This window comes from Ostrinia nubilalis, chromosome 4, assembly GCF_963855985.1.
Source record: "Ostrinia nubilalis chromosome 4, ilOstNubi1.1, whole genome shotgun sequence".
Classification (NCBI taxonomy): domain Eukaryota; kingdom Metazoa; phylum Arthropoda; class Insecta; order Lepidoptera; family Crambidae; genus Ostrinia; species Ostrinia nubilalis.
In genome coordinates, this window is record NC_087091.1 from 9,298,753 (window position 1) to 9,323,914 (window position 25,162).

Below are 25,162 nucleotides of genomic sequence, written 5' to 3' on the forward strand. Positions count from 1 at the left end.
TCGCCTTTTGAAGTGCAGCTTCTAATTCGAGCTCCAAGGTGAAGCAATTTAAAGCTAATAAACATTAGTAATTTACAATGGGCGCATGGAGTGCAATGGTTCGCGGCGGTAAGGGTATGAGTGTTTTTGGTATCTGGCCAACTCACGTTTCGAAGCCGATGTGGGCCGCTTTCCTCCGGGCGACGACGGCTGCCTCCGATGATGTTAATAACGCACGCAACCCACACTTAGCACAAGCTGCACTTATCAACTAAATTACACTGCATTTTCAATTCTTATTACCCTTTACAACTTGAACGAGCTGTGCTTAAAGTCCAATAAGGAAAATTATTTAATATATATTTATGAGGGAAAATAATGTAATAGACACTAATTTAACTGGTCAGTTTCATTCATCTGCTCGCGCTATGTAATTGTAAATAATTGAATTGAATTGCTTAGGGACACTGCTTTATATGAATGTTACAGCAAATTTTATCAAAGCTTTAACCGCATGCCATAACTGTGGCCAATTACTGAGAATAGTGAGCAAACAACCTGTTGAGTATGAAAACAATTTTGCATGATGAGTCACAGCGGTTCTTCTATGCCGCGAGGAGCGCGATGAGCCGGCGACCCCGCGGTCTTAACAGCGGATTACGAACGGTGAACTTGACCGCCCACATATAAAAGCACCACTTACACTGCCCCGGCATGACCTCACGTATTCTCACGAAAGCTATGGATACCCTTTTAACTAATCATCAGGGTTCATCATGGCTTGTTACGATGTAATAAGCTCCAAAATGCGCATCTGGCTGTAATTCTTGTTAACATCTGCCCATCTTTAGATTGGGTCTCAGGAAGTATTGTGCACCGATGCTTAGATGTGGGCCATGCGCATCGATCAAAATCGATCATTGTCATTCTTTTCACAGGCGACATTTCAAAAGCTTGCGCTTGCTGCAGCGCCTACCGCTTTCACAATCATTATAGTATCTACTTCCACGATAGCGGTTCCTCGGCATCGATAACTTGGTATCGATTCTTGGATCAGACCATTACATCGATTTATGAGACGAGATCTCGAGTCGGCGACACATCATAAATCTTCTTGCCAATTTCGCTGGAATTACAGGCCGGGGTCTAAAATAGGGTTAAACATCTGAAATATCTGTAATCTGATACTGTTACTCGGTGATACAAACCACTCGGTATCAATTACTTCGACAGACACATTACTTTCAAGTAGTTTCGATACAACATAATTGAACTTCTGTTTTTTATTCGGACTTTTTGCGGGGGCTATTATCGCTACTGGAACGTGATAGGCGATATCAATTATATGCTCTTCATAAACACTTTTGGCCCGGTTGTTGACTGGTTAAGAAAGATTCTTCGCATAAAGTCTTAGCATGATATTAAATTTACTTACTCTGATGCTCAGGAACTCTACATAACCTACGAAAACTTTGAAGTTTCCCAAGAAAACTTCACAATATTTTTAATTGTATTCAATTTTCGTTAGTAAGTGGAGTCGCCATAACTTTTCGCCTTGCATTGTAGTACAAGTATAACTGGTATAACGTGCTAAGTTACTTTTGATACCTGCATAATTTAAAATTTTTCCTCAAAATTATAAAAAGGAAGAACGCAATTATTCTTATTATACAAGTCACAAAAAGAAAACGTATTGAATGAAAATAGCTAACCCTGCATTTGATGCCTATAATTACAAGCATTTGTAGGGGAAAGCGCCGGCGCACCGTTAATCTGAGCTGCAGTAAAGCTTCAAGGTTAACTTTCGCGTTTGGTTCGCTGCTGCCACTTCACTCGCTAGGGCGGGCAATACCGGCGCTTTGGACAATTAATTTTGATACCGATAGACATCGAATCGATAAAATAATGAACTAGTGGATTTAGGAATTATTGTGTTAAGAGGATATCATGAAAAGAGTGATAGACTTGTTATCAATCGATCAGATTGTATGGTAGAGTCATAAGCGCAGCACTTCATAAGATGATCTTGCGCTGTTTCTTCTCAGCACTGGCCCATTTATTGTCCCGAAGCAGTGGTAGGGTTAATACTGGGACGTGTAAACGTGCTTTTTAAAAGCCTATTTGCAAAAACGATGTCAAACGCTTTGCTCAATTTTGTTAAACCACCTCAATTTGGACCTTGTCTTATAGTGTTACGTTTGGTTAAGGAGAAATTGATCTACACCCGACTTGATAAAGAATAATAAATAATAAACTCTTTTGAAGAGTATGCCTGTCGTGGAACATGTCGTTAAATCAAGCTTAAACTCAGATACTTGCTATACATACAACGTTTAATTTAATAATAATCCTGTGGCCTTATGTTGCTATTTTAATTTAAACAAATGAATCAATAGCATTGTTTATTCTAGTTAAGCTAACATCCCTAAATTCGTCATCAATTGAATAAAATATTTGTAAAATAATTTATTTCAATAAATCAAAATGACTGACTAGTCATAGATCGACCACAATTTATTAATTTAATTAATATGTTTAATTAGTAAGTTAAAATGATACCGAAAGTATCTATTAATATACCGAATTACCGGTGATACGGTTTTAGTGTGATCCTATCTCTAGTGGAGTTGGATGCAAGTGCATGCCTTACTGATAAATAATAATGAGGCGAGTGAAATACTGGCACTGTATAAAGTGATTAATCATTCATAATAAGCGGCCGAGAGTAATCGCTCTCCAATTAAAAATACCTGCTGCGTGTCTTTTTATCGCGACTTATAAGATAGGATTAAGATATGTTACATTTAAATCAGTTTGAAAGTTATGCTATTTACGTAGGTGATACGGAGTGAAAACAACTCAAAAAAAATTAATTCAGCGTGTGCACTTTTTTAAATTACACACAATTTTTATGGTAAATCACAAAACTTTATTTTAACCTTATCATCTTGACGCCAATAAGTTAGTTGTTTGATATACTGTCGAAATTATCTAGACTACCTTTTTGTTACAAATTCACTCCTATTACAGCTATACAAAGATACCACACTCGTATTATCTTAATGCGCCATCATCTATATCCGTTCACCCCTCTATTCCATAAAAAATCCGAAAAACCGCGAAAGGAAATTATTTATGTATTTTATCTACATTTACCTAAGAATATTTTGAGTGTAATGGGAAGTCTCATATAAACATTGCAACACAGACAAAGGCAATGTCATTCGTTACAGTTTTAAGTGCACCGTTACAATTCGCAAGTCGTGTTCTGTTATGCAACTGCATACATTTTAGAAAATCTGCTAATAAGTAGGTACCTTCGGTCGTGCCAGACGTGACCAGGGTGCGATAGCGACCTACCAAACTTATGTACTGAATTTGGAATAGCAGGAAACTTTACCACAATCGTGTACACTTCTTTTCCTTGAAAAAACAATAACCTACTTAGGTAATCCTTTCGAAAGTTTTCCTCGTTGTAATTTATTATTCATTACTATTATTAGTTTTTCTTTATAACAAAGTAAGTACACACTTCTAGCAGTTCTGCTAGTTCAGGAAAATTATACATATAGTGTACAATAGGTAAGTAATGTTTAAAGAAAAATTTAATTTCATTACAAAATTTATATCAAAGACCATTTAGTATGAAGACTAAAAACCACTATTATCAAAGAATATTTAATTAAAAGGATTCCCTCAGGGCAATAGAATTTTAAAGTAAAGAACTTTGAAGTACCTACCTACTTACTAATTTGTTTCATAACTCCGCGAACTATCCACCTTTTTAGGCGTAAGATATTAAATAAGAAAGTTTATTAATAGTTCAAGTGGGTACCCGTGCCAAAACTCATCATTGCCAAAGATAGAATATCTCAGACCTAATTAAATATGGTATCAAAATTTTCATCACACTTACTCGTAGTGATTTACCTACCTGATGTTTTTTCTGGTAGAAAGTCATAGGTTCCGTTCCCGCCTAAGACCATTCCCTTTTTCATGCCAATATTCGATGTAGTAATTTAGTTTTATACATAGATGCACCTAAAACAAAATTGCAATAAAAGCAATGGCTTACGAAGTTATTACTGTTTCGCAGATAAGAGCTGCGTCACCCGTCTCCTTGCTGAATGAACCATGATTCATGGTGAATTATTTTTAGTGTAGTGCGGTATTCTTGCTATTTACTACGAATTACGATGATTCTCACGCCCACTGGCTTTTATAAATGACAGTTGACAAACATTTTTTAAATGCGCTGAAAATAATGAATGAGCGGTCAAGCATGATCGCTGTTTTTGCCATCGCATTTTTCTGGACTGTTACCCATACAACAAATAAGCAGGACCGCTATTACCATATGGTGGCTATAAACAAAGGGATTTTTATTCATGTGTTATCGTCCCAGAAGTGGCTCACCCTGAAACGTTAAACAAAAAAATGGTGGCCTATCTCCGTCCCTATATCTGTTGAGATATCGCTTTTTGTACCTATGTATTATTCATAGGGTCCCGTCTCACTTGTACTGCATTGTCTACGCGTCTGCAATTATTAAATTTATGCGTAAAGCCTTTAGGCAGATCACTGCATTAATGTATCGGCTGAGTCACTCCCGCCGAGGTTGTCCACTTGCTGGCCCGACTGATGCTGATTTATTGGTCTGCTTTCAATGTTGATGGATGTTCGCAAATATTATAGGAAACTTGCTCGCATATAATTACTTTTGTGACCACTCGCATGCCAATGAGTAGACAGGTGGGAAAATGTCAAGTGTTCAAAAACAAGACCTATTTATTATCGGGTATGACAAATACTTTAATGGTATTAAGGGCCTTTAATACAGGGGAAAATTTTAAATTAAAAATAATCAATACTTATATGCTCTTGAAATACTACACAACTTCCCTCTGGAGGTACAATTTGTATTTACTCGGCTCTACAATGTATTTCGATACTATAATATGCAAATACCATGTGAGCCGACCACCACACGCCAAGAGGCGGGATCCCATACATCTTCTCATTACATTGTTATCGTTTCAGCAATTACTTGAATACCAATCTAAAGCCTAAGGGGGTGATTATTGCTTCGAAGTTCATTCAACAAAGTTTCCTCAAACCCATCCTGTTGATAATATGTTAGACAATCTACACCGCACCGCTCTGGTCATAGCCGACACAGTTTCACAATTGTTAGACCATAACTCACTTCTACCTTAATTGAATCAGTGTCCCTAATCGTGCGGTGCACACGCCATCAATAACCGTGTCGTAATTATGATATTCGATTCCCGGTATGAATCGGGACTCGCATAATAATCGATCATCGGATAAAGCTTCTAGCTTCCACATGTGCGATTGCTCTCTTCATCTCCGTCAAATGTAATCATATCTTTTCGCGGCTGCATTTAGCTGTCTAGCTTACAGATAAAAAATAAAATACTAATCACCAATTCCACATTTATTTTTACCTACCGTTGAAACTTTTGAATTGTAACTTGAAGTATTGTAGCTTCAGGCACACTTCAGGTACTAAGTATAAAAGATGTTTCAGAAACTTATTCAAAGTTACGCTCAACAATATACCGAGGCTTAGTTTGTTTTCGAAGCTTATGCCAACTTATGCATTCAAGAACACGTTTTTCTTTCTATCTTACTTCGAATGAATTAAGTGTTGATAAAGTTGAGTAAAGTACCTATAAGTAGCTGATTTCTTTTTAAACTCGTAATGTGAAAATATGTTCCAAAGTAGAAGGTAGGTATTTTAAATGTTATATTTTATCTTGGGTTTTGTTTGGTTAAAATCTTAATAAATAAAGCATTTTTTGCAAGTGTTTCTTTTATCGACTTCGCCATTCCCTAATTTTAAGTACGGTCCAGTAATCTACTTCAAAAGCCCTCCTGTCTAAAGGATAAGCGTTGATTAACACGATGCCGATCGTTAGCGGACGCCGACAAAAAGCGCTGTCGTCGGCGACAACGACAAATTATCCGCCATTGACAAATTGAATTTAAGGTGATGAGGTTACTCTTGAAGCCGACGATATTATGTGGGTAGGAACGATCTCTGTAACCTGATCTTTATCGTGCCCCCATTTATTTCGCCAGGTAAAGACATTGAAGGGGACCCACACAATGCAACTGGATCCGAAATGTAAAAAAATATAAAGCAGCAAACATGCCGAATTCTTTTTTTGGAAATAGGCACTACAAAGGCGATAAGAGATATATGTAGAGTAGAGCTAGAAATAATCAAAGTATTAAGTACTTAATAAATAACAGTGTTGTGTTTTGTGTTTCAATTAGGTAGTTTATGAGATTTTTTTGCCTAGCTTCGCTTGATTGCGTTTTCGCTCGTGTGGACAGGCTGTCTCGGCTCACGTCTCTGGGTGTCAACCGAACATCAGCTAATCCCCGTAAACCGACACCGGGTGTAGCATTTCCATTCCAAGTAGGTATGCTGAACATTGAACATTCTCACACAATAATGTTTAATTGATACCGACAGTTTTAGACCGGCTGGTAGTGACTGAGAGAGCTAAGGTTTATGCACATCGAGTATCGACACAAATTGACATGACGTTTTGTGTATTGTGTACCCTCGTAAATGTCAAGCCTGTCAGAGCGAGTTTTATTTACGTCTCGGCGGGAAGTTACATTCATTATTGCGAACCATTTTTGCCTTCTTCCAATAATAAGCCATCTAGATTTGAGTAATGGCAATACTTTAGCGTTATGAAATACAGCTTACACAATATCTAAAATTAAAACCAATAGCTTCCAAATGTGCCGACATAAAACGAGATTTATGGGCGCCCACGTCTTTAAAACGGAGTATAGGTTATGAAAGAATGTCTGGAACAATTCAAAGCTCATTCGCACATAAAATCAGGTGAGGTGGAGAGTAAAAACAACAATATTCGACCTTCGCAATTTATGCTCATGAGTTGTGAGGAAAAGTGAGCGCGTCTGGTGTGGCGGTGACGGCCTCACCTGTTTTCAAAAAGCCAATTTCGAGACGTATTACCCTTTGTTCCCTGCGCCTGCGGTGCTCGCCGCCTTTTATTACGTCGCTGACTTAATGTGACTGCGAATGCGGTGGCAATTTGTATTCGAGGTGTTCTGCATCAAATGGCTCTAGATAAACATAAACCGCCTATGTTTATTGTCGCTCGAGTTACATTAATTACGATCGTTGACGCGGAGGTCGATCGTGGACAGTAGAAATAACTTTGTTGTAGAGGCGTTTTCCAGCCGCTTTTCCGGGCGTTTGTCATGAATCGTTAGCATAGTTTCACCAATTCGCGACGGTTTTGTTGACGAGCGCCGCCGGTTGCAACACGTGGTTTGTTTAGTTGCGTGCTAAACAAACGAAAGGTTGCTTTCGACACGGGCGCAGTTAGCGGCCCTTCATATGGAGATGTCGCACGAGGCTCCGTGGCCACTAACAACATACTTCACACGATTTCCACTTCGTTCTTTACTTTACTCGCCACTTTGTTTGCACTTTAATTTTATAACGCTTTGTTGATTGACCTAACAATGAAGCGGTTACGAAAGGCCCTTTATTGTGTCATAAATTCCACTAATTAATTAATTGAGGCGGCCTAAAGTTGTGTGATGTGGAAACAAATATTGTACATGCGAGAGCGACCAACATGTAAACAATGAATGACTCACAAGGATCTAGATTTCTAGACTTAAACGGCAACATCGATTCTCACTTTCACCCCGACAAAACAGGATAGTGTCACCCGTTACTTGCTAACGCAACACAAACATCAGCTAATCCCCTTAAACGGAATATAAAATAAGCTTCTTGGTCAAATCGTTACATTATGAATTTAACAATAACAAGTAGCAGGTCAAATACCAAATGTTACTTTATCAATCAATGATAGAGACATCAACACTGCCTCGCGGTGTGCGCGGCCTCGACCTATTTTTCAGATGCACGACACCTAATTTAGTGATTGAGACTATTTGGAGCAATCATTTTGATTTTTTTTAAGTTACTAAATCCTACCACATCTTATTGTGTATTAACTTGATAATATCATGTATATTTTGGTTTCGTATTTTCTCATAAAGTATACCTACAATATCAGATAAATTATTAACCTTTAATTACAGGAATTTACTAGACATTCAACAGGATTAGCGGTGAATAAATAACCTTCCACGTTGAATTTCACCGGAGAAAATTAATTTAATTGAATACCAAGTTCCATCGGATTAGCAACGGCGTGTTTTCCTGGAACACGGCACATGAGCAGCCATGCCTAATGGTCGCACGTTGTAATTAATTATTTGTTTGCAATCATATTTCATACCACGCGAAACCGCTCCACCAGCTTACTCATTCATAGGGTTTTATTAATTCTACGTGTAATGTAAGTCCACAACAATCCTCCTGTTTACCTTCTTTGCATTAGGGCCAGTTTTGCCGGTCCCTGATATCAGAAAGTTATATCTGACACTTAACGCTATCTGACAAATAATGGTTAATATTGATTCATCAGTGACTTTCTCAGTCATCCGATACCTGGGAAACAAATTGGTGTAGTTTATTTTCACATTTAAGACGTGATCACGTGACAGTCTTCAGCGACTTATCAGCAAGTGCTGAAAGTGCTCCTAAATCAGTATAATTTTTCTTTCTTTGTACCATAATCTGTTTTCGTAACAAAGATCCATTTGCTCTAGATCCTGTCATACATCGACCGTCACCCATCTGCTAGCCAAATGAAAAATACCTAAACAAACATGTCGGTAATAGGTTGCCTAATAAATCAGATCAAGGCCGCACTTTTTTTAACTATGTTTATTAAACGTTATGTTTTGTCAGTTCAATTTGTTGGCTGAAATACTTTTTAGCTATCTCTACAGATTTTCAATCTATAAGTTATTTGAAAACAATTCGCAGAAAGCAATTAACGTTAAATTCTTTCATAATTATTAAAAATAATTTGAAATGATATTACGAATTGCAATTAATTGTTTAAGATTTAATTGAAGAGAATTATTCCTGGTATGTAGACGTGGAAAAATACTACTTTTCGCATAACTTGAAATTGATTGTTTCCGCGTAAATATGGTCACAACCATTGCGGAGTTTTTACATTACCTATAAGTAGGTATGATTTGTGATACATACTTATTTATACTTGTGTTACCTAATCCTTCCATAATTAACATGAAATAAAAAAGCAATTTCTTAAAAACTTTATTTGCCTTTATTAGCATACAGGTCACGGTAGCATTGCGGTTTTCCGTACTGGATATAAATTACAATATGACTTCATGATCAATATGATCATTCATGTTTATAATTACAATGTTCTTGCTCGTAAAAAATGCCTGTACCTACTTACATTATTGTAGATTTCAATGGAAAAAGTTGCTATTTACATTTCTGTTGAAGTTGTTATGTAGGTATTAATAAATGTCGAAAAGAATATAAATCTCGCATAATAGTTATTGTTTTCCATGATTCACAACGCGACGAATTTAGTCCACGAAGTAATCAATCCAAATCAAAGCGCAACGATAGTATTCCAAGAAGTTTTAGTCGGCACATAGCTGTGACTCACATTGCATTACTACATTCGCCCTACAAATAAATAAGCGGTGATATAACCTACCGCAAAATGTAGGTACAAAAGCGGGAAAAATATCAAAATTTATTCAAAGCGCCGGCAATCATAAATCGTTTTGTACGTGATCGATGTAATTTTGCGTCTGGCGTATATTATTAGTCGGTTCCACGCATGTTGATCTATATTTCTTAATCGATAATCTTCCAACCGTTTATTTTTTTATAGTTTAGGTTATTATAAATGAGTAATAGCAACTAGTTACAAAAGTTGGTTCAGTGAAGGCCTCTATTCTCCCATGCCGTTTGTAATTTACGCGCGGCGCCTGCGCAAGCGGGAAGAACAAGCATCATTTGACGGGTTTGACTGGCAATGTCAGATAGCGCGTCAGGAAGAATGTGTGCCAACGCGTCTCAAAATAAACGATAACAATAATTTCTCGCTGTGATCATTGCACTCGCCGTATTCGAGCGTGCTCGTGCGTGATGCGCTTTTGTTTATTTGGAATGAGCTTATGTAATTAGGAATTAAGCTTGTGTGTATAACTTTATGAATAGACGTTGGTAAGTTAGTGTTCATAACAAATAATCAAGGATGATTAATCGATTTATAAGCTTCAGAAGGTATAAATCGTTATTGCAGTTGTAAGATGAGTAGACAAATGATCCGCACCATTACCGCTGTGAAGTCACCGGGTGCATCTATGATCTATGGAGCCCGCAACAAAGCTGTTCGTTGTAACTCGATTAATGATTTGATAATGCACTTCAATTTATGGCATCATTGAGTCTATATCTAGGATGTCGTCGCGATCATTAGCCTAGATTCTGCGATTGTTGTTGAAGACTCGAGATATATTTGTCAGATGTAAATGTAAATGGAAATAGACGGTATGACGGTTTGATCTTATCGACTTTAACCGATACTATTAGTTATATGAATATACATATTGATCGTGGTAATAACGTAAGTCATGTCTGTTTATAAATACGACATTACAGACGCTAATTACTTACTATGTCGGCTTGTTGATTTACTTAGTTCGCAGCACTTTATAATTCAATATCTAAACAATTATCACAATACCTATAGTTTATGCCCCGGAAACCATTGCTATAGTGTCCATTGTAGATACCTGGAAACAATAAAATATTATATTAATTATAATAAACATGATAAGAAATTATCTGCAAGTTATTTAATTTGATCGTTAGAGCTGTAAGTACTATATTGTTATTTGGACATGACAAACAGACACTTCAATTTATACCCTCTGCAGACACCCTTAAGATATTCAATCAAGAAGATATCTGATGAAAAGAAAGATTTAGCGAAAATAATAGCCCTAATGCGTTTATCAAGTAATCTCATGCAACGGTGAAGCGGTGACGCACCAGTTTGTGCTCGCTGGCTTATCACTAACGCAAGGACGTTCCATTACATATCCACTTATAGGCCTAAATTCCAGCACGCCAATAGAGTTCATATTTCAGAATAGACTTTGGCAATTTTGTAAACAAGATAAAACGGACCAACGGACACAACCGCTTACTAGCGAGAGCGTTAGCTTGGAAACAAACCTATCTATTACTAGCTGTACCCGCGACTTTGTACGTGTGAAAACAACGGGACTATTCCCACCTCTCGTTCCCACCACTGCAACTCCTGTGTAGCCAGGATCTACAGCTTGACCGCCACAAAAACCCAACCAATGAAGGTCAAGTTTGTCCCGGGGGAAAGTTAAACTGTCATTGGACCCGCAACGAAATTAATCAGAAGAACATAGGAGGAGTTCGAAATTAAGGTTCGACTTCCCTCCAATGCAAAGCGGATGACAGGTGACAAACAAAGGTTTAAAACCTTTAAGAAAAAGATTATGCACCACGGACAATAAATTAAATTAAGGGGGCCTATCTTATGAGCAATTAGCAACTACCTGCCAATAATATTTTTCACAAAATCGCTTAAAAGCACGGAAATTTTTCCTTGTCGCGACAAGATCGGTGTAATAAATTGCGGAAACAGTGTATGTTGTATTGAATTAAGCATTATATCACGTTCATGTTTCCAAAGATCACACTCCCACAAGATATGATGGGCAGACTGCTCATGACTGACATCATCAGTGGAACACTCGCAAAAAGGAAACGGAACTAGTTTGAATTCGTGAAGTTTATGTTTAAAGTTGCCATGTCCCGTGAGGAACTGCGACGAGCAATGGTCGATTTCTAACCATCGCCTAGTTAGACGTTCGCGTACATTCGGGAAGAATTTATATAAGTGACGTCCTTTGACTGACGTATCCCATCTTTTTTGCCATTCATTAAGTAAATCTTCTTCAACGACTTCTCGGGAATCAAATAATCGACTTATTTTAGAACGATCGCGGCTATTTAAGAAATCGGAGGTTATATTTTCCCTTGATGCGAAGTACATAGCCGCACGCTTTTGTACCTCTAAGTCGACCGGCAGTACACCAGCCAGGACTGGCAGAGCCTCCGTGCTCACAGTTCTGTAAGCTTTGCAAAGAAACGTGTGAAAACAGTAGGTATGAATATTTCCCGTTTTTGCAACATTTTATTTACTGCTCCGCCCCTAATACGAGCTGTAGCGTGGCTGTAGGGTGATGCTATATAGCCCAAAGCCTTCCTCGATAAATTGGCTATCCAATACGAAAAGATGTTTTCAAATCGAACTAGTACCTCATCATCATCATCATCATCATGTCAGCCATAGGACGTCCACTGCTGAACATAGGCCTCCCCTAATGCTTTCCACATTGATCGATTGGTAGCGGCCTGCATCCAGCGCTTCCCTGCTACCTTTACGATGTCGTCGGTCCACCTTGTAGGTGGACCGACGACTGGAGGTAACTAGTACCTACTTGCTGATATTAGCGCGTTCAAACAAGCAAACTCTTCAGCTTTAAAATAATATACATATTAATATTAGTTATAGATACGATAAGCCGTAAGTTATGAATAGAAGAGTAAACAGCCCTAACAGCATCTTTATCTTGTAATCTCATGCACTGGCACTACAGATGTGACACATTGCTGCACGCTTATCGCGGACGGACGCAAGGTCGCTCACACAGATAGCTACGGCTGAGACCGTAATAGACATTGGACAGACAGGGATGGTAGAACTCTACCCACAATATTACTTTATTTATTTAAAACTTTATTGCACATAGAGTACAAACTCTGCAAGAACTTTTTGTGTTGTATAAAATCGCAACTGCCTGCGACCCAAACAGTTAATAATTGTATAGGTAATTTGTCTATAGAAGTTATCAAACTTGCGAATAAATAAGACCCATTTTATTATTCAAACTGAAATGTCTGTCTGAACCTTCTGAATATTTAAAATAATGTTGAAATCGGTAAAACGGTTCAATCTCTTTCAGTTGTTTTAGCGTTTCTTATTACAAGATTTCTGAAGACTATTGACATGGAATATATTAAGTTAATAATAGTAATAAACACCTTCATTATTGCACTATTTATGATAATGATTGTGTCTTCTGGGACAGACAACCAAATTCTGGGAAAATGCAAGGCCGCGGCGCTGCAGCAAAATACTTGTATTAAATAAAGCCAATGTCGTAAAAGTAAACAAACGACAGTCGCGGCATTAAAACTGAATAGTTATTGTTTGTACCAACAAGCTCTTTATTCATGCTTATATTATTACCTTTGCCAAACATTCGGTTTGCGTGCGTCTGAACTCTAACTGAACAGCCATTGCTAGCTGTTTGTTGATGTAACTGCAATTTTGTATTAACATTGTTACAAAAGTTTACCTCATACGGGAGTGGCATTTGAAGTGCATTGTGATTATTTGTATCTCTTAATTTTATACAGCATCCTCGTTTTAATGTTTTTGCAATGATTGCGTCACCTTTAAATCATACTGTTTAAATAATGCAACGCACCAAGTTGAATCAACTCCAAAAAAGTTTGTTATTTGTGAACCTTTGTGTTCATGTATAATTTCTGGCCGAGAAAATGAACGACAATTCAAGTTTTCCCAAAATAGGATAATTAATTCACGAATCCTTATCCTTTTAAGTAATTTCCATAATATCTTATTGTTATAGCGAGCTTGATACAGTTTAAGCGCCGACTTGTACTCATAAAGCGGATTTTCCTTTCTCTCCATTAAGAATTTCTACTCCCGGCGAACATTGCTAAATGGATTAGAAAGTTTCAGTTATTATTTTTCTCTAGGTATTTGTGGCGGACAGTTATCAGTTATATTCCGCTGTTACTCTGTAGAGAAAAACAAAAAGGTACCTACTTACCTTACGTACAGATATTAATACTTTTTCAATGTGATATTGGTACAGTGAACAGGTGGTGTTTTGTTATAAAATGACAGGTGGTAGAAATTTAAGTACACCTATTACTCACAAAACTGCAGTTTTAACCTACTAAAATACGGAACCTACCTATTTACGAAATTGATTTACGGTAACCGAGTTGTCCATAAAATACAGAAGCAAAAGATTCTAACCTGCATTTAACGTCGCGCATCAATATTACAAGGTTCCCAACCAAAGCATGTATGTTTAACTAATTTTTAAAAGACATGTCGGGTCGTTGAAAAATCGACTAAAACGGAGGATGATTCTGAAAGATTGAACGATAAAATATTGCCAAAGAAAGCCTTGCCGAACTTGTTCCCAAAGGTATTCCCGGCTAAGAAATGAGGGCCATTATTGATATTGGGCGGGACAGCCAAGGGCCGTGTTGGTGGCCCATATTGTAATCACCTGCGATTAGTTTCACTTGAGCGCTTTGCCACATAACCATTCCACACAAAATTCAACTTTAAAATCACCTCATACGAAGCATTACCGCAAACCCAAGAAAATAATTTTCCCTAAAACATTTTTGATGCCGCTTTTTAATGCTGAAATGATTTCGTAAAAATTATAAAAAGATGCACTTTGGTGAAGCGATGCATAATTGCGCTGGCTTACTATATGTTGCATGTGTGTACTTGTTTGAGCATTATTTATTACAAAAATCTCTAAAATATTCTGGTTTGGGCATAAATTAATTTTAAAACGCTGTTTCCAATCAATTTAATGCTAAAAGTAGGCTACGAATATGTTTATGTAAAATAAAGAAGGCATTTTTCTTTACTTTAAATCAATATGCGTCAATGCATTTTTTATTAAAACAAACATTCATTATGCATACATACATATTCATAAAATAAATGGGCCAAGTATTTTGCATCGACGATGCGCATAAGCAATCTGAACAGTGATCTAATTATAGAGCTAGTTTGTCGCGAGACTTGATGCTTGTTAATGAAAAAACTATATACTTAAGTACTTTTAATAACACTTAGCCGTATTCTTAATTATTCTGTAATTTTTATGATGTATAAGAATTTACCATATGTAGACAATATCCCTACTCGTATAATGTATCGAAGTGGATTCACTAATAAACGTAAAATAATTACCATTTTAAAAATAGCTGTATTTACAATTCACGGCGATATCATTAAATAATAATAAATGTATGTAAATAGTGTAGTCTTAGTCAGTCTTACAAATTATGATAATGAAACACTACGATTATGGTCAGGGTGCTTACTTCATTTCCAATTAAATAAATGTTCCGAGTTCTCATTACTTCAGTGCAAGAAACCCCGCGATATTTTTGTATGCTAACATAAAACATGCACTTAATTGAGAGTCGTTAAAGCCATGTAAGCCTTTAAAAAGGCTGCATTCTCATCAGCAGACAGTGGTCTTAATTGAAAGATTGCAGCTAACCCGTTTTTAGAAAGTTTTGGATGCAAGCCAACCGCTGTGCAGTATGGATGGTAGAGCTATATGCAAGTTTTCAGGTAGGCGGTGCACTGCACTAAAACCGTTCGAGCGTATTTGTTATTGTCAACATTATTGATGTTTTCCTAAAAATAGGATTATTTTTCTTAAGATATCATATCAACCTTGACTCTGGTGGTCGACTTTACCCTACTTTATGTAGAAATGATTTATTTGGATAGGTAAGTATTCATAAAAATGCGAGTAGGACCCGTATACGAAGTGTTCCGTACCGCAATAAATAAACATTCCCAGGTTAATGACTAATTTCTTATATGGACCTTTCTATTGTGGTTATTATAAGTAAGTAGCTGCTCATGTTCTATAAAAGTTTCAGTGTCCGAATAGCTGCGGTTCAAATGATGATAAGATTTATAATAATGGAGCTTTAGTAATTTGGGCCCGCGGTTTTGGGCACAGAACCCTGAAAACATTAGTTAGGTACATAATGTATAATTTCTTTACAATAGTAGAGTAAGATCATGGAATTATTAATGTAATGCGTTTACCTCTACCTATTTATTAATGAGTTCTTACAACTTCAGCCTTCATTTGCAAATGAAGTCATGTATGACGAGAACAACAGATGGCTTAAAATATCAATTTATTATGACTTTACCAGAGAAACGTTAACTAATACCGTAGGAATGTTTAAATGCTGGTTACATAATCTTCAGTATCTAACAATTAATAAGAATCAAAATATTTATAAAACTATCTGCTGAAAATAACAAATCATCTATCAAATTGAACTGATATTGAACATAGCTTTAGAAAAATAGGTTACATTAAACCAAACATTTTTCATGTTTTGTTTCGTACACAGTGATCAATCATTATAATTGAAACGTGATAACGCAAAAAATATCGAAAATATAGGCGAGATTGTCGCAGTGTGTATCTAACTAGCTTCAAAGTTAGTATGGAGATTGGCGTTTTAAGCGCAGTAACCCTGTGATTAAGTAGGTATTTTAAGGTCTTAACTCAAAACTACCCAAAAGTGAGTTACGATGTTTTTCCTTGCAGGTGTCGATATGTGCTATTTTGCTACACAAATGTATAGTCTGATGTGCTGTCGACCCCTTTATAGAACCATTTACATAGGATGTCGGTAGTAAAACCTAACCAAGCAAGTTGCTATCCTCATAAAGCCAACCTCTGCTGGAATTCGGCTTATTACTATCGGGTGATTAATTATTATTGTTGTGCTACCGCAACTATTCGTCATGAAAATGTGCTACCTAGTTGGCAAGTGTCGTATGTTTCCCGTTCGTCCGCACGTACACACGAATGAACATAGATTTCCGTTATATTTTCTCAATAGGAAAATGTTCAGAGAAATAACAACGGATTTCCTAGTTATAAGATGCGTCAATATTTATATGAAATCCTTGTGTTACTTGCAAACAAAATAATTTATTATACAGGCATATTACTTCTAAAACAACACCTGTTAGGTACTGGTTTCTCTGGAATTGTAATAAAGGCTATTTTAGAAAAACTAATTACTTGAGTTATGTAGGTACTAAAAACTGTGCATAATAGCACGTAACAACGTCGAACATAAAATAACTGATGAATGACGCACCGCATCCAAGATAAAATTCCTAGGCATCGCCTAATTCTTTCATGTAAATATTTTGGCGGAACGATCAATTACGATGTTACGCTTAGTTGGTAGAAAGTAAATAGTGTGGAAAAATTATGTAGTAAGTGTATCTACAACCTTGGCCGACTGGCTAGATACTGTTTTCGTTGCGCAAATATCTGGGATGTTTGTTTACCTACAACGTTTCTATTGAAGATTTGCTGCCGTATTCCAGGCAATTCCAGGTAATTTTACGATCGCGATTTTTCGGAATCTTCGAAAACAACGTGAAAAACAACCTGAATATTATCATAGACAACTATTTCACCTGAAAAGTTTACTGGTACTTGAAATATGCAGTAGATATTATAAGAAAATGTTCAGTAAGTGCTTACATTTTTGCATTTTCTAAGACTGAAAAATCTAAATCAATTGCTTGTAGTTTATGACAAACTAAAGCTATTAGAAATGAAAAATATTCTTAAAAATACGAAACATTTGAGGCAGGTCGTTATATTATTTTTACCCAATGACTTTTGGTCTTTTTAGAATTTTTAAAAGTAGAAAATGTCGTAAGTTAAACAAAACTCTTGTTTTGCATACGTGCATTTGTTTTTACAGTTCTTCACAATACTATTATTCCTCACAATCAATATCTAGAAACATTCTGCCCTTGAGTGGCTGCCGAGCAATTGTCACGATGCCGTGCACTACCAGCGCAGCGTTAGACGTCTCCTTATAGCGATTGCGTCATGCGTTTTACCCGCTTCAATGAATGAAATACGTTTCAGCGCCAACGCTCCTACAATTGTGTCTGGATCCACAGACATATTTCTAATAAAACTCTTTACGACTGACTCAACCCTCTTGAAATATGGAAGCGTCAAGCAATCAATTCGACGTAAAGCAAAACGTTGGGCTTAATCAAGCGTAGCGATTTGTGTTTGTATAAAAAATTCCGGTGATTTAATCCGAGTAGTGTGTATTTATGCGAGTGCGCCACATTACGGCTGGCGTGACGCCTTTCTCGAAATCCTCGCCGGTCACGTTTATTTCGGGAGTCACATTACCTACAGACACCGTGAGCGTGACCGACACACGACGGTAACGTAATGGAAGTGCAAGTTGCAACACAAACGCACCCAGTGTGTATCGTGTACCGAAAGACGTCACTCAGATGCCAATCTTAGTGGGTTTCTGCTCATTTTTGCAAGATTTGCAAAACGGAACTCTTAAGATCACTTGTGTGTTGTCTGTTTAATGTCTGTTAATTCCGGTCGTAAATGACCGTCAGTTGTCTCGTAGGTACCTATTTGATGCACGGACTTGATAGGTATAAAGATGTAGTTGGTGTCACAAAAAATAATACCTACACTGTTTAAAGCCAGAGAACAGATTTTTTTGTATCACTACAATCTCCCTAATATGCGATACTTAAATTGAAAATGTACGGACATTTTACATTGCCAGTTTTTCTTTCATGAATCAGTCATTTGAATCCAATGCTATTATGAAAGCAATTTTGGATTGTCTGCATCGAGAATGTTGAAGTCTCAATCGAATCGAAGAGTGAAAATATTTTTTCGATCGGAGACTTATTTCTTCAGGGCCGCTTTCATAACCTGGCGCGCAGATAAAACAACACGCAGTAAAACCAACGTGTACTTTCGATTTTTATCAGTCGTACTCGTGTCGCAAGACCGGGATTAATTCGCAGGCTGACACAACGGCCTTTCATAATAATAGGGGCTGGACTCAATCAGAACTGGGTCATGGAATGTCAACAATAAACAAGTCGCTACTGAGATCTTAATGAAGTTGGGTACTGGGTATATCCACGGATACCTCGATATACAACGTGTAAGTAATTGAATAAGCACAAAAGCTAAGAATGTAACTTATAAATACTCGTATAATTTTTTTTCATGACTACTTATGAGCTTTAATTTGATTCGTAGCTCTACCATTGATCCAGTTTGTTAATGACGTAAGCGTACATTGTTCGTTCATTCCGCTGTGCACAATTTAACTTTTAGACTCGGCATGATACGAAAACAAAATCTATAAATTCGCGTCATTTACTGAAATTGAAAACATAATTTTCAAAGTGAATCCGTATTTGCATTCACGGCTGTTTTCCAGAACGAGATTGCTCCAATTTAGTACCCTCACTAAATTCAAAGCGGAACGTGCCTGTCAGCAATTTAAAATATAATTGATACCCTTAATTTTTTACAATAGGAAATCTGTAGAGAATTGAGTCGTTCCCGGGAATGAAAAACTCACTGAGGCCTGAAACCGCAAATGTTCTGGGAGAGAGAAAAAGTAGGAGCAATTACTAGGGTCTTATATTACAAGAATCCCGGAGATGTTTCTGAGTTTGCGGACCGTGGAAATTATTAAATGTTCATAGACACGATGACTATAGTACCCTAGTATTTAGGAAGCGTTTTCATTTTATTTAAATTGTTTATTAATTTAATTATTTACTTATCTTACATAAGTATAATAAGCTAAGACATACAATTATTTATTAACTAGCGGCCGCCCGCGACTTCGTACGCGTGGATCCCGTTTTACCCCCTTCATCTATCTTACGCGGTTTAGATTTTTTCATACAAATGTTGCAACTATATAAGCTTTAAGTTTACTAAGATACCTGCATGCCAAATTTCAAGCGTCTAACTTAAGCGGTTTAGATTTTTCCATACAAATGTTTTTTCCGCTAACTCCCGTTCCCGTGGGAATTTTGCAATATCCTGTTGTAACTAAGCTTTAAGTTTACTTAGATACCTGCATGCCAAATTTCAAGCGTCTAACTTAAGCGGTTTTGATTTTTCATACAAAAGGATTTTCCCGCTAATTCCTGTTCCCGTGGGAATTCCTAAGTATCCTATAACCTGCCCAGGAGTACGAAGAATAATTGTACCAAATTTTGTTAAAATCCGTCGAGTAGTTTTTGTTTCTATAAGGAACATACAGACTGACAGACAGACAGACAGACAGACAAAAATTTTACTGATTGCATTTTTGGCATCAGTATCGATCACTAATCACCCCCTGATAGTTATTTTGAAAATACAGGGTGTTTGGCGCATCGTGTGCCAAAATGATTTGGCGGATAGAATGGGTCATTTCCTATATTTTCAGCCCCCATAACACGTTCCATGCCAGGCGGCTACTTTTGAATTAATTTTTTTAGTAATTTCACCAAAATACCCAAATCGCATCATTTAATTTCGATTAAAAAAAAAACTACTAGGCGCAGCCCTAAAGTAAATATTTTGTTTTGACGTGCATTAATGTAGGGTTGCATCAAATCTAAATTTACTGGCAAATATCATCTAGTTTTTTTAAAATTCAGCTTTGAAGTTTTCAGAAAAGTTAAAAATGGACTGAACATTTAAGTTTACATGGGTATAATTTTCTTTTTTAAAAGAGATAGCGATCTTCGGATTTTATCAAAACTTCTCTAGTCTATCCTCATTCAAACGGTATACTAATCTTGTTTAAATAATAACAACAACTTCACAAATTACTTAAATTAGTGCATTGACTCTACTCGGACTGATTTGCGAAATTTGTGTTTATAGCCCCTTTATGTGTGAATAGCACGTTTAACACCTACAGGTAAAAATTATTTATCTTATGCAATGTAAAAACCTTTTCCCAATCGTTTTTCAATGTGGATTTCTTGAATTTAAAGACGAAAATAATTATTTTGATCGTTTATTAATTATTACAAATTTTGTTCAAAATGGCCTCGGCAACGTATACACTCACGACATCATCTTCTAATTTTCTCTTTTTATTACTACAAAGGCGTTTTCTACTCGTGGATTGGAAGAGATGGCCCTATACAGTGGCCTACACGTTCCCCAGACCTAACTCCGTTCGATTTTTACGTCTGGGGACAAGCTAAAGAACTGGTGTACGTAACGGATTCAAACAATAGAAAAACTACAACGAATAGAAAACGCCTTATTAGTAATAAAAAGAGAAATGTGGCTGCATACGACAACAGTCGAAATTAGAAGAAGATATCTTGAGTGTATACGTTGCCGAGGCGGACATTTTGAACAAAATTTGTAATAATTAATAAACGATCAAAATAATTATTTTCGTCTTTAATTTCAAGAAATCCACATTGAAAAACGATAGAGAAAAGGTTTTTACATTGCATAAGATAAATAATTTTTACCTGTTAGGTGTTCTACGTGCTATTCACACAAAAAGGAGCTATAAACACAAATTTCGCAAATCAGTCCGAGTAGAGTCAATGCACTAATTTAAGGAATTTGTGAAGTTGTTGTTATTATTTAAACAAGATTAGTATACCGTTTGAATGAGGATAGACTAGAGAAGTTTTGATAAAATCCGAAGATCGCTAACTCTTTTAAAAAAAAAAATTATACCCTTGTAAACTTAAATGTTCAGTCCATTTTTAACTTTTCGGAAAACTTCAAAGCTGAATTTTAAAAAAACTAGATGATATTTGCCAATAAATTTAGATTTGATGCAACCCTACATTAATGCACGTCAAAACAAAATATTTACTTTAGGGCTGCGCCTAGTAGTTTTTTTTGAAATCGAAATTAAATGATGCGATTTGGGTATTTTGGTGAAATTACTAAAAAAATTAATTTAAAAGTAGCCGCCTGGTATGGAACGTGTTATGGGGGCTGAAAATATAGGAAATGACCCATTCTATCCGCCAAATCATTTTGGCACACGATGCGCCAAACACCCTGTATATTTCATGTACAGAATTGACCTCTCTACAGATTTATTATAAGTATACAGGGTGTTAGGTAAATCGGTATATGAGCCGACACTAGCCCATGTTAACATGGTCATATAAATGGTATGGTGAAGTCAGAAATTTGATATCAACATTTTATTTTTTTAAATTTCCATACAAAGTAAATTTTATAAAATCCGATTTATATTAAAATTAAAATAATTTAAATGAAGATATTAATTTTCTGACTTCACCATACCATTTATATGACCATGTTAACATGGGCTAGTGTCGGCTCATATACCCATTTACCTAACACCCAGTAGATTATTTGGCTGCAAATCAGGAACTTTTGGTTTCCACTTATTCATATTTTTCTCTTGACTTAAATCATACGCGAAACGGATGTAAATTAAATATTTTTTCAATATTTTAAGCGTTAAAATTTTATGAAGGTGAAACAGAATGAAGTCATGTTTTTTGGCTATAAAACCTTCAGCAAGCCTTCAAATCAATAAGGCTTAAATATGCAGACAGCGCTGTAGGTACTTTTTTATAGCAGTCAACAAAATGAACGCCTTTTTTGGTATCCGTTGAAATATAAATTAAACAAAATCAAACTTTCGACCCTTCGTATATTGACATAAACAATATATGTCTTTATCTTCTTTATTATATTTGCAGACTTTCAAACGACAGTAATCTGTGTACCCATATCACTACAATATTGCCTATCAGTAGCACAGTCTAATCTACATAAGACTACAAAGTGTATGGAAACTCGATGTTAAACATTTGCATTAGTTTATTTATTCGTTTTTGTATGATCAGTACCGCGTATCAGTGCTATACAGGGTGGAATTTTGAAATGCCACCTGGAGGGAAAGTACTCTTGATACTGGAGGTAGAAAATTTTACTCAAAGAAAACATTCCTTTATTTTTTAATAGAAAGAGAACTGCATTCTAAGATTTTCGAAAAATTTTCGAAAATTCACAACCATACCATAAAATGTTCTGTAAATAATTAAAATAATTTAAGATTTCTTGTTTTTCCTTTCATTCGATTTATCAAGTTTGTTAAAGAGATTTCATCCTTATACTTAACCCTAACGATCGATGAAATAAAAATACAGGGTGTAATTTTAACAGATTTTAGTTGGTTCGATTTCCGGGTGTGACAAGCAAATTTTTGAAATCTTTGAATGCAGTTCTATTTTTTTTTCCTAAATTAAAGAATGTTTCCTTTGAGTAAAATTTTCTATTTACAGTATTAAGAGTACTTTCCCTACAGGTGGCATTACAAAATTCCACCCTGTATAGTAAGCTCAAGGCATCTTGTCCTACCGTTAGCGGCTGCAAGGCGCCAACCCACTACCACATAGTATGAACTCGAGTACTTACTATCGCGTGAGTGAAAATTGACGAACGCCATATAAATCGAACAACATACTCGTAAGGAGAAAACGTGAGACATGTCTATTAGAAATGATGTTTCATTATTATGAAATAATACACTGTGAATCTTACTTATTATAGGAAAATCAATGAACATCAATTAAAGTTAATAATAAAATAAGTTTTCTCTAAATTGCTACTTTTTATGCAAAATTTGAAACGCTCTGACGATCGCCAATTAAAACATTTTCAATAAATCGCTTTATTAGATGAATTTATCTCTCTAATAAATAAAATAGCTCAAACATTGTTGTCCTATTGTAATACGGCGGACATCAAACGCTGGATGTCTTATAAATTCTAATATTTGCTATTTTGTAACAACTGACTTATAAATGAACAATAATTAACTTGTTGAAAAACACAAAACATTTTTTTTAATAAGATCACTTTCTTTATGTGTAGAAATTAATTACTTGAGTTAATTTACTATTTTGTGGCGGATACAGACTCGAATGTGTATCAATCATTACGTCTATGGAAAAAGGTATGAATGTAAAGGTAAGAGACACGGGACAACATTTCAATTTAGCTAAGCCGCAAATCCCTGAACGGAAATTACGCCCGAGTAGATGTGCCGAAGTAGGTGTTTGGGTTAGAAATGCGATTGGCAATTTATATTTCAGACCGTACCTACTTGATAGGCGAATCTAAAATGCGTCTAGAGTTTGTTACTCCCGCTGAAGCTGTAAACTTACAATTTGCAGTTATTGCAGTATTTATAGTTCAGCAAGGGACGCATCCAACTCTTTTATGACCGCGTCTATTTTATGCAATCGTGCAAACGTTATCTAATTAACTACTATAACTTTCTCACTTTATAAAGGTCTTTACATACAGCAGTAGCTGGCGTCTGTTTACATTTACAGCAGTATATTTCATTTGCAATAACATTTGATAAGAATAGCTATTTAGTCTAACTGTAACATGTTTTAGTACACGCAATGAAACTACGTCTTGGGAACAAATAACTATTGTTACATTTTCGTTACATTGTACAGTACATGCATGTTCAAACGATGTTACTTCGTCGTACAAACTGTCTATTCCGTTTAGTTCCAGTTTACAAATCCTATTCAAAAAGCTTACATATCTTTAAGCCTGTTACCTCGGCAGATAAAAACCGTGAAATAATTACTGGCAAGGAAATTAAGTGGCGCCTGGAGTCTAGGGTTCAGATTCTCTAATAAATCACCCGTTAGCCCGCGTGGGCGGGCAATTGTGGCCTGATAACCGCCGAGACGACCCGCAGCAAATAGGGAACGAGAACGTCCTTCCACACGAACACCCGTATAAATAAAAGGACGGCCGACTTTCCCACCACATAACATAAGGCTTTCTATTTCCATTGGACTTTTAGGACCAGTTTTATAGGTGCTCGGAATGACCACTAAGGAATAAATTTAAAGATCATTCAGTTCACAAACATAATTTGCTGAAATGGTCCGTGCCCCATTTCGTCTTAATGCAGCGGACACTCTCTAGTGTTTATGATACCATCGCGGACTGTTAACGTGATGAATATTGTGCATCAACGTGGAATTGAATTGTTAAATGAGATTCAGCCCGCGAAAACAAAACACTAACTATAATAGGTACTACTCGCTTAGGCACGGTTACTAATGAGTGGAAAATGATACATGACACGTCTGCTTGCATATAGGTGCTTAGCAGAAAAGCCAACAACGACCGTTTTGTCACCTGCGCGCGATAGATGCACCCATTGTTTTCATTCCAGCGATGTAACCGGAGCCCGCGCACTTGCGGTCCGCAACCTACGCCATCACTCTGCCCGACTCCACATTATTCCCTCTAATGCATAAAGCGAACATAATTTCACCAATATTATCTTACGAATTGCCCTGTAAAACTTGTCATCCAATATTTATGCCCTAGGCCAATTTCCATCTGACGTTTCCGACTTTCATTCAATTCTTCTTGTTTACGATCGAGA

The 25,162-nt window shown here is 36.3% G+C and overlaps 2 protein-coding genes across 3 annotated transcripts in view; one reads left to right on the top strand and one right to left on the bottom strand.

The window, feature by feature from the left end:
- The window catches only part of LOC135071363 (synapsin), a 75,890-nt gene that overhangs the window by 29,161 nt on the left and 21,567 nt on the right, over positions 1-25,162 (top strand). The gene's annotated exons all lie outside the window — the stretch shown is intronic.
- LOC135088651 (tissue inhibitor of metalloproteinase) overlaps positions 1-25,162 on the bottom strand; it is a 50,810-nt gene that overhangs the window by 19,810 nt on the left and 5,838 nt on the right. The window contains exon 2 of one of the 2 annotated variants that reach the window (XM_063983579.1): positions 10,659-10,707. The exons of the other annotated variant lie outside the window; for it this stretch is intronic. The gene's annotated coding sequence lies outside the window, so the exon portion shown is untranslated. The remainder of the gene's footprint in view (positions 1-10,658; positions 10,708-25,162) is intronic. 2 annotated transcript variants of the gene reach the window in all.